We start from the raw sequence: 14,506 nt of genomic DNA, 5'->3' as shown, positions 1-14,506 counted from the left end.
GTTAAATTGTGTAATAGATTTGTACAAATATGAAGAACTCAAAGTTATTTCTTAGGTTTTATTATCATTGAAGAGATGAGATGACGTGACAATCTTTCAAATAATCAAAAATGTAAGTGCAAAAACTTGAAATTGTTTTGAATAAAATATATTATTTGGCTCATGATAGCATGTTTTACATGATTTGCAACAATATTGTTTAACCACTGGAAATATTTAAGTAGGAAGTACCAAAAACTTCTTGTAGGAATGATCATTTACACAGACTTGTTTTTAATAGGGAAGAATTTTAATGTATAATAAAAAAATCTTAGGTATCAAAAGAATAATTTCTTGATAATGTGATTTCTATACATCTTTAAAATTAACTGAAAATTTTCTAAAATATTTGTAAGCCATATTATGAACATAATCTTAAAAGTTATACATCATTTGCTGTAATTGAAGAGTGTCTGGAGATTATGGAAACACAACATATGCCAGTATCTTTTTTTAATACAGTTGGCTATTAAATTAAAGAATTATTTTACATTGGTTTCTATTTATTTTCCTTTGTTTATAATTCCTACATAAGTGTAAAGTATAATAGAAATGCATTTAAAATACTTCAAGGTAAAACTAATGACTTTTTCTTAATTTAAAGTCATAAGTACAGAGGTTCACTCATGGTACAGTGGGTTAAGAATCTGGTGTTGTCACTGTAGTGGCGTGGGTTGCTGCTGTGGTGTGGGTTTGATTCCTGGCCCAAAAAATTCCACATGCCATGGGTGAGGCCTTAATCCCCCCCCAAAAAAACCCCAAAACCAAAAACATAAGTACAATTATTAGTATATCAAGATTATTTGGGAGAAAGTATGGGAATATGTGAAATAGCTCATGCTTTTAAGTGAAATAAATGAATTTCAATTAAATTAAGACTCTGAGAAAAAACAGATTATTCCATCTTTTTTTACTGAATCTTTTTGACCACACCATAATAATAAAATATAATATTTATGCAACAAGCATGTAATAAATAATACAGCAAATTGTTTTCTAGAAGACAGCTATCACACTATTTTTCCTTATATTAGGATAGAACTCTGCTTAAATATGTCACACAGGGATCCAGGCTTAAAAATTTACCATTATTTGTCTGATTTTTCAACAGGCTACATACTTCTCTAAAACTTATGGCTCATCTATCGAATAAAGTGGCATAGCTAGATAATTTCTAAACATTTTACCTCTGAGATATTATTGGGCAGCACATCATTAAGGTAGGGTTTTTCATATGTTAGCCTTATTATTTATCCACTAAGAATTTGACTCAGTGTTATGAAATCCAAACACCAAATCTCATTTGGAAATGACAGAATGTGTGTGCGTGCAATGAGTGTGTGTTTGTGCCAAAACACAAAAGTATATAGATATTCATCTTGAAAGATCAAGTGAGATAGAAATGAATTTCATCCTTTGAGAATTTCTAATACACAATCCATATTTCCTCACTTTCACTTCTACTTTGGATGGCAACTTCTATGAAAGTTGACCAGACCCAATTTATTAATCATTAATCTCTAACTCACACCTCAAACTTCATCCACATGCCTTTTATCATTTCCCATAACCCTTAGTAAACCCTAGTGGTAGACCTTATAATATCTAATAAAGAACCATCAGTTTCTAGAATAATTTTGATGTAACTCTCCATATTGAGAAGTCTATCAAAATAGATCTTTGGCAATGTAATTGAGTAACTGTTTAATAACAAAAATTTACCTGCATTTTATATTCTCTATAATTGTAAAATATACAGTTGACTCTTGAACAATATGGTGTTAGGGACACTAACCCTCCAGGTACCCTCCAGAACCCTCCACAGTTCTTCATCTGAGGATTCAACCAGCCCTGATCCTGTAGTACTAGTGATGCACTATTTAATATTTAAAAAAAAAATCTATGTGTAAGTGTACCTGTGCCATTCAAACCTGTGTTTTTCAAGGGTCAACTGTATTTAATTCACTTTCTATTTCAAACTCTTTTTGCTAAAATTGTAGCATTCCAAAGTGGATAAAGTGATTTTAGTCAAGAATACACAAGTATTCCCTTGTGGTGCAGTGGGTTAAGGATCCAACATCATCACTGCAGCAACTTGGGTTAGTGCTGTGGTGCAGGTTCAGTCCCTGGCTTGGGAACTTCCATGTGTTGTGGGCAAAGCCAAAAAAAATTAAAAATAACCTGCACACATGTGATAATTTTTGCATAATTATTTCCAGTGTGATTTCCTACTTGGTCCACTCATTGGAATTTTATTAAAGAATAATATTATGATTTGTGTCTTGCCCAGGCTATCCAGAATACTTGACCCTACCCTACCTCTAGACCCTTCTTCCTTCAGATATATGCAAAAGAAATAAGATAAGGCTTTAGTATTATCTACAACTGGCCTCATCATGTATACTTAGAGAAACTAAAAGTGAGTCAGGAGAGCACAGTTTTTTTGAGGCAAGAGGTTGAAATAGTCTTTCTTTTCAGCCCAAATCTAGAATTGATTCAGCTACCTACCATGAGAATTTTCAGGCTAGGATTATTGCTTTGCATTTCACTGTTGGGTTGAAGGAATAAGGTACAAAAAAAGATAAAAAGTTCTGAATCTGACAAGTAAAAGCAGACAGAGGGTCCCCTCACCATTCTGACTGGGTCTAGTGGAAGAGAAAGGAAATGGTTCATGATTCTTTGCACTGAGTATACTAACCTGAAAACTCAACTCCTACAAAATGCAATCAGTGTTTCCTTCAACTTCATTAAATTTGATCCTTGGAGGATAATACTTCCTTCACTTGATTCTGATCAATTTATTTTGTGTGTGTTGTTGGGGAGGGGTACATTATGGTGGGCCAGAAGAAAAAAGGGCAAGATAGGAAATCTTGAGAAGATAGTTGGTGAAAAGTGTTGATTTATAATTTTAGTGCTAAAAATCCTGAGTAGAGTTTTATTTATTTTACTAAGTGGCAGATGATGTACTTATGTAATATTGTATTAGTTGTCTTAAGGGGCTGTGATGCTCAATGAGATTTACATGAGGTAATTTTAAATAGTAATTTACCTAGCACATTAGAAATATAATTTCATTCATAAATGTATTAAAATTAGTAAATTTATTATAAATTAAGACATACCAGTGAATTTAGAGAAATTTTTAGTACTTAATTAGATAAGAAAATGTTAAAGTCCCTCTAATCTTGAACTTTATTTTTAAAATGTTAAGAGTAATATAAGATTACATTGAAAAAGTTGACTTTTTTTCATGATAAAAGTGAACAAATATTGATTTTCTTTCTTTCTTTCCTTCTTTTTTTTTTTTTTTTTTTTTTTTTTGTCTTTTTAGGGCCACACCTGTGGCATATGGAGGTTCTCAGTCTAGGAGTTGAATAGGAGCTGCAGCTGCAGGTCTATACCACAGCCACAGCAACGCTGGATCAGAGCTGTGTCTGCTACCTGCACCACAGCTCATAGCAATGCTGGATCTTTAACTCACTGAACGAAGCAGGGGTCAAACCTGTGTCCTCATGGGTGCTAGGCAGATTTGTTTCCACTGAACCACGATGGGAACTCTGGAAAATTTAATTTTTGATGATGAAAAAGGTATATTTGCTTTTTATTGTAATAAAAATCATGACATCTACTCTTTTAAAAATTTTAAGTGTACAATATAGTATTGTTAAATACATGCACATTGTTGTACAGCATCTAGAACTTTTCCATTGTGCACTGAAATTCTATGCTTGTTGAAGAGCAACTTCCCACCTTCTCTTCCCCTCAGCCTCTGGCAACCACTAAACTACTTTTTGCTTCTGTGAGTTTAACTATTTTAGATACCTCTTATAAGGTAAATCATGCTATATATTTTCTTCTGTGATTGGCTCATTTCACTTAGCATAATATCCTCAAGGTTCATTCATGTTGTAGCATATGGCAGAATTTATTATTATTTTTTAAAATAGCATTCCATTGTATGTATATACTACATTTTATTTATCCATTTATCCATCAGTGGACATTTAGGTCACTTCCACCTTTTGGCTATTGTGAATAATGCTGCAATGAAAATGGGAGTGCAAAGATGCTTAACATCATTAATCATCAAAATGCAAATCAAACCACAATAAGATATAATCTAATACATGTTAGAATGACCTTTGATGACAACAACAACAAAAACAGAAAATAAACAGAGTGGGCAAGGATGTAGAGAATTTGGAACCCTTGTATGCTGTTAGCAACAATGTAAAATGGTATATCCACTATGGGAAATAGTATAGAGATTCCTTAAAAAATTAAAGCTAGAATTTCCATGTGATCTAGCAATCCCATTTCTAGGTATTTATCCAAAAAAATTGAAAAGTTGATTTTGAAGAGATATTTGCATTCCCATGTTAATGACAGTTATCTTATATACTAAAATGTTAATTTTTTAAAAAAAGAAGTCATATTTTTAAAAATTGATGGCAGAGAATACTGAATAAAATAAAGCAAATGGCTGGACAGGTGGACTAATTGGTATTATTCCCACCAACAGTGTAGGAGTGTATGGAAACGCTTCTTAAAGATGTGATCTACTCCAACCAGCTTGATCAAACCTCTACTGAAAGACTCTCTGGAAGATAGAGATCCTTCAGTGTTATGTGTTATGTCCAACAGCTCCTTCTCTACTAGAACCCACTTGAATACTTGATATCTGTACATTTGACTTTGAGGACATCCATTATTGAAAAAGAACTTTTCTTTTAACTTCATCTGTAACATTCTCTTTTAGTTAGTTATTTAAATTTGTCACATAGGCTCTTCTTTCTAAAATTCCTTTCTTAAAATTTTATGTAATCTTATTTCTTTCACATTCATCACATAAAATAATAGCTGTCTTGACTTCAAAATTTTCAAAGAGGAACAAATAAGATAATATGAACAAAATTATTAACAAACCCCAAGAACTTTAATTAATAAATGGGAAATATTATAATCATTGTTGTTCATAGCAATACATAGTGATGAATGATGGATCCAAGCTCTATCGGCACTGTAGATTCCAGCACTATCCTTTTTCTTTTCTTTCGCTTTTTTTTCTTTTACTTTTCTATGATGATGAAAATATCCTATAACATTTCTATCTAATATGGCAGCCATTATCCACCTGTGACTTTTGAAGTGATTGCAATTTGGCTATGTGAAGGAGGAGCCAAAAATTTTGATTTTACTACATTTAAATTAATGTGAATTTAAATTTTCTGCCAAGGGACAACTGTATTAGACAGCAAACTTCTAGGCCTTTATTTTTAACTTCTTGTGAGACATTAAGTTTGCAAAGTTAAAACATGTCTTAGAATCAACCTCCACTTCTATGTCTTATAGAATATGTTACTTTTCTAAATGCTCTATTTCAGTTAATGGCATCACCATTCACCAAGGCACCAATGTTCAAATGCTATGTGATGTATTAGGACTCATTCTGAAATGAAAAGAGCATGACCTTTGAATCAAACACACCTGGCTTTGAATAGGGCATCTCCATTTCCTTGCCATTTGACCTTGGGCAAATTAAATAACCTGCAAGAGACTCATTCTTTTTCATTTGTAAAATAGAAATAAATATGTGTATCACACAAGGCTATTATCAGGATTAAATGGCATAGCATATGTAAAACACCTGGTATAGTGGCTGGGCATATAAAGCATAGATATTTCATAAATATACATTGCCTTTTTTCTTGTCTCCCATTTCAAATGGATTAACAGTCTATTGATCTCCTGCTGAAATATTTTATGTCTTTCCTCTTTTTCTATTCCCCTTGAATATGTTCTTATTAATCTTCTTCTCATCAAAATTTTCCAGTAGAATAACTTCTTAATACCTCTTTCCGAATTCTCTTTTAGTAATATTGCTTATCCAATCCATATTCTAAATTTCTACAAAATAGATTTCCAAAATATAGGTCTAATCTTGTCACCCACTATTTATTGCTTTATAATTTTACTATATAATATGAAATTCTGTATTGAGTCATTCTAATTTTTGTAAGGTAAGTGGTACCACAAGCGTATCATAGCACAAGTATCCTTCTGCAATCCTCAAAATTTACATCATTGAAGTCCACAGCTATAATTTAGCTATCATAATTCTCATTTCATTTTTTATATTTATGGCAGATGTGAAAAAAATAACTGACAATTTAGTTATTTTTCTGTTGATATACATTTAAGGCCGCTTTGAACATTCTAGTACATTTTCCTAATGAGCACACACAAATTTTTTTTTCTAGGATGGACACCTACTGCATGCAATAAAGTGAATGAATAGTAAGTGTATATCTCTTTTAATTTTACATACACCCCCCCACACACACACACCTACCAGTAACCACCACCCAAATCAAAATACAGAATAGTTTCAACATCCCAGAAAGCCATTAATAGCTCCCATCTCAAGGAACACAATTCTATGTTCTATTTTTCTATATTCATGTTCTGTAACTTCATGTATATCAATGCATTCTTTCACTTCTAATCTCTTTCCCTAAATATTTTTATACGATTCATTTATATCCTGCACGTAGCTGTAATTCTTCCTCCCCACGCATTGCCCTTGAATATCTATTGTATGAATACTCCACGGCTTATTTACCCATTGTACAGCTGATGTGTATTTGACCTATTTACACTTTCTTATTATTAAAAATAAAACTTCCTGTTTTATTGTTTTGGAATTTATGTTTATTCCCATCATGGTGCAGTATAAAAGAATCGGACTAGGAACCATGAGGTTGTGGGCTCAATTCCTGGCCTGGCTCAGTGGGTTAATGAGCCAGTGTTGCCATGAGCTGTGGTGTAGGTCCCAGACATGGCTCAGATCTGGCATCGCTGTGGCTGTGGTGTAGGCCAACAGCTGTAGCTCTGATTAAACCCATAGCCTGGGAACCTCCATATTTCATGGGTGTGTCCCTAAAAAGCAAAAAATAAAAACAAAACTTCCATGGAATGGGAACAGGCTCTCATTTCTGTTCAGGTTATTCCTTTTACTGAAATTGCTAGATCGTAGGGTAAATACATTTTTAGCTATTGTAGATACTTTCCACACCATTTTTCAATGTAGATGACCAACTTACTTTCTTCCTAGAAATTGCTTAGAGTTTCAGTTGCTCTACATTCTCCACAATACTTGAAATTTTGGTTGCCATTCTCATAGGATTGTTGTGATATTACATTATGGTTGTTCTTCTATTTCACTGATAACTAATATTATAAAGTGCCTTTTCATGTGATAATTATCATTTGGGTATCTATTGTAAAGTACATTTTTATGAATTTTAACCCATTAATTTGATCTTTTGTTATCTTTTTATTTTTGATTTATAAGATCGGCTACATAGTCTGGAAAGAATCATTTGTTGAATATGTATTTGTTGAATATATCATTTGTTTTATATATATATAACAAATATCCTTACTCACTCTGGTTTCCCTCTTATGTGCATTTGATGAAAATAAGTTTTAAATTTTCATGAAGTACATTTTAACATGTTTATTTTATTGTTCGTGATGTTATAGTATACTGTTTAATATTAACTCTAAGTGCATGAAAATTTTCTATGTTTTCTTCTTTATGTTTTATTGTTTTGGATTTTATGTTTATTCCTATGATCCATCTGGAATTAATTTTTGTGTATGTTTTGTGTAGGGTCAGGGCCTATTTTTTTCCATATGGATATTCAGTTGACCCACTACCATTTATTGAAAAGACAATCATTTTCCCCACTGAATTGTGGAGGTGGCTTTGTCATAAATCAGGTTACCATATACATACATATGGGTCTGTTTCTGGAATCTGTATTCCTGCCATCAAATATTTATCTTTGTACAAACATCATACTGTAAAAATTGCTGAAGTTTGAAAATAATAGGTATTATAGCTGGTAAATCCTCCAGTTTTTCTCTCCTAAACATTAACTTTCCTATTCTAGATTCTAGGTCCTTTGCATTTCATGTATATTTTGGAATCAGTTTGCCAATACCTAGAAAAATCTGAAGAATTTTCTAGTAAATAGTACATATTTCCTTCTATGAATTGCCTTTGATATATTTAAAGTGATGTATCTTCACTTTATTCACATATTCCTTTCAAATAGTATCTCATGATCTTTATGGGTTGTTTAGTAGCATGTTTTTAATCTCCAAATACTTGGAAAATTTTATTTATCTTTCTGTTATTGATTTCTAATTTGACTTTATTGTGGTCAGATAATCTGTGCATTTTCAGTCTGCTTTGAAATGTGAAGAGATGTTTAATACAAGAGATTTTGATCAATTTTGGTAAATAAAGTGCATCTGCTAATATGTGGTAGTGCCTCTTTCTTCAGAACACAAACGATGTCTGTGAAAAGTTGGATTTTCCAAAGATGGCCGCACAATGTCTCCCATCCCATACACTCATTTACAATATGACCATCACATTTTTACCATTAAGAAGTGGGATTGGGAGTCCCCCTTGTGGCTCAGCAGAAACGAATCTGACTAGTATCCATGAGGATGCAGGTTCAATCCCTGGCCTCGCTCAGTGGGTTAGGGATCCAGTGTTGGCAGGAGCTGTGGTGTAGGTCACAGATGCAGCTCGGAGCCTGCATTGCTGTGGCTGTGGTGTAGGCTGGCGGCTACAGCTCTGATTCAACTCCTAGCCTGGGAACTTCCATATGCTGTGGGTGTGGCTCTAAAAAGACAAAGAAAGAAAGAAAGGAAGAGAGAAAGAAAGAAAGAAAGAAAGAAAGAAAGAAAGAAAGAAAGAAAGAGAGGGAGGGAGGGAGGGAGGGAGGGAGGGAGAGAGAGAGAGAAAGAAAGAAAGAAAGAAAAAGAAAGAGAGAAAAAGAGAGAGAAAGAAAGAAAAGAAGTGGATTGGTGTCTTACTTTGAACATGGTGGACTTATCATTTCCTTATAACCAAAACAATGTCATGGAAAAGACACCATTAAGACTTAACACCATTAAGACAGAAAGTATATGTGTTTCTGCCCTGTTCACTAGAACACTAAGTTTTGGGGCACTAAGCCACCATCCACCAAGAAATCTAACTACCTTGTAGTCATTATGGTGTTAGAAGTGGGATACATTGGGAGACCACTGCAGGTGTTTTGGTCAGCAAGTCTAATCTGTCTTCCCTGCCAAGACACCAGACATGCAAGTGAATGAACCTTTACGCGATTCCTGTCCCAAGACATCAAGTCACCCAGAGTCTTCAAGTCTTTCAAAACTGAAACTCTGATCATCATGAAACAGAGAAAATCCTTCCCCCAGGGTCCTTCTCAAGAATCTCTCCCACCAAAGCTGTATGGTAAATTTTATATTACTTATAATTATATTATATTTAAAATATTATATTATTTTATGTCTCAAAATCAAGAGAGAAACAATTATTTTGTAATCAGAAGTGAAGGACTACCACAACATAAATTTAAACATATGATATTGGCTTTGAGATTGGGCAATGAACTGAAACTGAAAAATCAAAAAAGACATCAAGATGACTGGAAGGATAGTGGATTAAAAAAAGACTCGTTATTTGTGGACAATATAGCAAAATGATACCTGGAGCAATATGACATACATAAAGTATACCTAATGAACAAGTGATCTGTCTAAGAGGATTTACCAACTATTCAGCTCATTTAAAGTAATATATATAGTATGATATTTGCCATGTAAGAAGTAGGATTGTCCTGTGGCCACAATGCTCTGTGGAGGTTGAGAACTTGAAGATATCATGTGTGCTCTTATTGGCAATCCTACTCTTTGTTCCTTCCCAGATCAGAAAAAAAAAGATGTAGTTAAATAAGCCTTCAGATGAGTTTGTCTACCAGTCTTTGTGTCATAATATTATGAATTTGTCAGTTAAAGTTATTTGATGGGTTTCAACCTATGCAATTATTATGTTCTTTGAAGCTCATTGGCTTCTCTCTCTGCAAGTGCTGGAGTCATTGCGAAACTATTCTAGGAGTAATTTCTTTCTTGCTCTTTAGTGTAACAAGATGTAATACTCTCATTTTTATATTTCCTGCCCATACCTAGAGTCAGACATTCCCCTAGGAACTCTGTTTGTGTCTGTGTGTGAACAACGATATTTTAAGAGATGTTTTAAGAGAACAGACTAGATATTGAAAATGGTCATTGCTACTCAGTTGCCTACTGTTTCTAGATGGAGTGTATAATTATGTAAAGAGATAATATTTATATCACAAAGTCTAGATAAATGAGGCTTTATAAATATTTCTGACACTCTAACTTCATTATTCTTTTTCAAAATTGTTTTGACTATCTTACTTTATTTGCAGCCCCCTATATATTTTAGAAACATGTTAATACCAACAAAAAAGTCTTCAGAAATTTTTACTGAATTGTATTGAATCTTTGTCAGATTTATTTCTAAGTATTTAATATTTTATAGTACTATATGTTATTTAAAAAAATTAAATTTTTATTATTTGTTGCTCATATATAAAAATAGTTGCTTTTACATGTGTTGATCATGTGTACTTGATAATTTTGTCTACTCATTCTGGAAGGGTTTTTTTGCTAGATTCCATCTATGTTGATGACTATATTGTCTCCAAATAGATAGTTTTGCTTCTTCCCTTTCAAAATTTATAGACCTTAAAGAGAAAACAGTCAGTTATTTTACCAGCAAGATTGAGTTAACTCAGGAAGAGCAGAGGGATGGCAATTCAGAACAATCAAATTATAGCAAAAATTATAGGCAAGTGCAACAAACAATGAAGAGAAACATTATTTTGCAGAGAAAAAGAGGAATTTGGGAGGGGTTGTTTTGAACTAAAGTCCATCAGAGAAAAGTGAGGGTTCTGGGTAATGACGGTTTTTCATTGGTTGAGTTGCTAGAGTATTGGATATCTTGTAGGAGATTCAATGTGTATCTTTTCCCTGTGGGGCGTATAATTGATTTTTTTTTTTTTTTTAGGGTGACATGTGGAGGTTCCCAGGCTAGCAGTCGAATCAGAGCTGTAGCTGCTGGCCTACACCACAGAGTCACAGTAGTGCCAGTCCCAAGCCATGTCTGCAACCTACACCACAGCTCACAGCAACACCAGATCTTTAACCTACTGAGCGAGGCCAGGGATCAAACCTGCATCTTTATGGATACTAGTCAGATTTGTTTCCTGCTGTGTCACGATGGTTTGTTTCTATTAGGATCTATAATTGGCATTGGGTGGAACTGTATGAAAGCTCCCCTTTCAGGACTTCCAGCTCCATTAGGAGTGAGGTTTTTCTTTGTTAATTTTCACAACTTGAATACACTGTTTTCCTGCTTACTGTACTCAAAGACCTCTAGTTTGATGTTGAATAGAAATGGTGAGAATACCTGCCCTAGCTTTCTTCCTTGTTTGGGGAAAGCATTCTGTCTTTTACTATTAAATATGTAAATATTAGATGACTTTAGATGTTTTTTAGATGACTTTAGTTTGAAGAAGCTTATATCAATTCCTACTTCACTAAGTTTCTAAAAGAAATGGATGTTTCTGAAAGAACTGGATGCTTTTGTCAAGTGATTTTTCTATGTTTATTGAGATGCTGTTATTCTTAAGCTGGTTAATATATGAATTATATCCATGTATTTTTTCAAATGTTAAACTGAATGTGTATCCCTATAAACTACCTTTGCATCAAGGTACAATCATTTTAAACATTTATTTTCCAACACTTTAAAATTTTTTGTGTCACTGTTCATGGAGGATACTTCGTTTTTTTCTTTACTTGTGATGTCTTTGGGTTTGGCATAATGTTGATGCTGGCCTCATAAAATAAATTAGGAAGCATTTTCTCCTCTTCAATTTTTCTGGAAAATTTTTTGTAGAATTGGTGTTATTTCATCTTTGATTGTTTAGGGTTTTTAATTAGGGAAGTTGCCTGGACCTGAAGTTGTTTTTTGTTGAGTTGAATGTTCGACAAATGTTTTAACAATTAATTTAATTTAATAGACATAAGGCTACACAAGTTTCTTTCAGCATATTTTCCCTTTGACTTTTTTTTTTCCCCTAGGGCAGTGGATACAGCATACGGTATTTCCCAGGCTAGGGGTAGAATTGGAGCTGCAGCTGCCTGCCTATACCACAGCCACGGCAAAGCCAGATCCGAACCTCATTTGCTACTACACCACAGCTTGCAGCAACTCCAGATACTTAACCCACTGAGCAAGGGCAGGAATCAAACCTGCATCCTCATGGATACTAGTCAGGTTCGTTTTCACTGAACCATAATGGAAACTGCTAAAATAGTTTTTCAATTTTTTAATGATCGTTATTTATTTTTCTTTTAATATACCTGCAGAATCTGTATAGATGCCACTTTTGTCATTCATGATATTGATCATTTAATTATTCTCTCTTTTTTTCTTATTGGTCTAGTCTGAAGTTTATCAAGTTTATTAATCTTGAAAACCTATATATATACATATATATATTTTGTCTTTCTGTCTTTTGAGGGCCACATCCACGGCATGTGGAGGTTCCCAGGCTGGAGGTCCAATGGGAGCTGCAGCTGCCAGCCTACACCACAACCACAGAAACATCAGATCCTTAACCCACTGAGCAAAGCCAGGGATCGAACCCTCAACCTCATGGTTTCTAGTCGGATTTGTTTCTGCTGCGCCATGACGGAAACTCCTGAAAACCTATATTTTGATTTTATTGATTTTTCTCTCTTTTGGCTTTTTATCTCATCGATATCTTTTATGCTTTTATTATTGCCTAACCTCTGATTACTTATAGTTACATCTGCTCTTTTTTTTTTCAGTTTCTTAAAGTGGAAGCTGAGATAAAGGATTTAATACAGGTATTTAATGTAATTTTTTTTTTCCTCAAACACTCCAATTTTTGTTTCTCCAGGCTTGATATAAGGTTTAATTTTTAAATACTGTACATGTCTCTACTTAACTTTTTGATCATGTAGGACTTGGTAGTAACTCTTAATGTGCTTTTCTGAAAAGGCTAATATCTGTGTCAGTTCTAATTCAGCTTCAATGTACTGATTTTTCACCTCATCATAAATTTTATTTTTCTGCTTCTTTGTATTTTTTTTTGTATCAAACTTTGGGCTTACTTTTCTGTGATTTTCTTGTCTTTTGAATCTTAGTGCAAATCCTTGCTGTCTATCTAGCTCTCCAATACCTTCAAACGTACTCTTTTTTTTTAATCTAAGTTTTCTAATTGTTCTTACTAGATGGATGGTATAAAAAAAGCTGGGTTAGCATTGCTGGAAGTGGGATTCACCAATTATTTCATCTTGATTAGAAAATAACAGTTTGTAGAAGAAAGTACTTAGTACCTGCAAACAAGTTGCTTGTTAACGCTCCCTTAATAGGATCAGAGGTTTATAAAAATTTCTCCTTTGACTTTTGGGAGGCTGGCTAGCTCATGGCTACCTCTTGATTCCTTAGAAATTAAATAATTGATTCATTCCACAGAAAGACTTCAGTTGCAAAATCTTGACAAGATATTGTCAACTCCTGAATGACAGAGATTAGGTCATCTTTGTTTCCCACCTGATCTACTCCAGCATATTCAACTTCGCTTTTGAAGTAAAGTCATATTTTGAGTTTAAATGATTATTTTGGATAACTATATTAAACATGTTTTAAAAGCACCTGTATGTGCTTATCATTGTGTTAAATGATTTGATTATATTATCTTGTTTACACAGCAACTTTATGGTGTCAGTTTAAGGCAGGGTAAATTCACATCTTTCCCCCAAAGACCATGTTATGCTCTGTCCTCCAAACATAACCTATCTGGTTTTTGCTTTGTTCATTTGAAATCATATCACAAATTACATATTTTTTTAATCTCCTAGGAGTTACATTAGCAAATTAGATGATTAGATGGTGGGCAATTTTATTTTCATTTGCCAGTGTGCAGAGAATGTGGAATTAGATGTTGCTTTCAGCCCCAACAAGAGTCTTTGCACTGCTATTGCACTTCCTAGTCTCTTCCCAGTAGCAGTAAACAAATTGTGGCTTGGATCCCACTCCTCTCTACCCATGCCTCAGGCTGGCTGAATGTTTGCTTGGTTTGTAGTGGGCTCCTCTCCCTCTCCCCTCTTCTATGCTGATTTCCTTCTCTGTATTCCAGTTCCCTGGTCTGACAACTCAGCCACAAACTCTTTGTCCACTGCTTACCTTGACCACAAGCTTCTTTGTTACCTGACACAGTGCTTTGCCTGCTGTGAATCCCTCAAAAAATTACATTGCTTCCATCCCCAAATGAGTAAATCTAGCCCTAAATTCAGTCTCCTCCACTCTTTTCCTAATCCAAAGATAAGGCTAGAATTTTACATCTTCTTCAGTGCAGACTAGACACTAACTCAGAACAGGCAAGAGATGTACCATGTGAGGTCACTCAGAGAGCAGCAGCAGCCCAGAATCAAGAGCTCACATCTCTTGATTATATTTGAACATAATAATGATAAATCATAA

At 33.9% G+C, this 14,506-nt stretch overlaps 1 long non-coding RNA gene across 11 annotated transcripts in view; it reads left to right on the top strand.

The window, feature by feature from the left end:
- LOC106510043 overlaps positions 1-14,506 on the top strand; it is a 77,631-nt gene that overhangs the window by 21,753 nt on the left and 41,372 nt on the right. For 7 of the 11 annotated variants that reach the window (XR_002343252.1, XR_002343250.1, XR_002343251.1 and 4 more), the window contains exons 2-3: positions 6,300-6,336; positions 12,829-12,867. This is a non-coding gene — a long non-coding RNA (uncharacterized LOC106510043). Of the gene's footprint in view, positions 1-55; positions 113-1,150; positions 1,260-6,299; positions 6,337-12,828; positions 12,868-14,506 lie in introns of all 11 variants that reach the window. The other 4 variants (XR_002343244.1, XR_002343246.1, XR_002343247.1 and 1 more) reach the window with 4 other exon arrangements.

Source organism: Sus scrofa, chromosome 4 (assembly GCF_000003025.6).
Source record: "Sus scrofa isolate TJ Tabasco breed Duroc chromosome 4, Sscrofa11.1, whole genome shotgun sequence".
Lineage (NCBI taxonomy): Eukaryota > Metazoa > Chordata > Mammalia > Artiodactyla > Suidae > Sus > Sus scrofa.
Note: the sequence above shows the minus strand (reverse complement) of the source record. Positions and strands in the feature narration are given on the sequence as shown.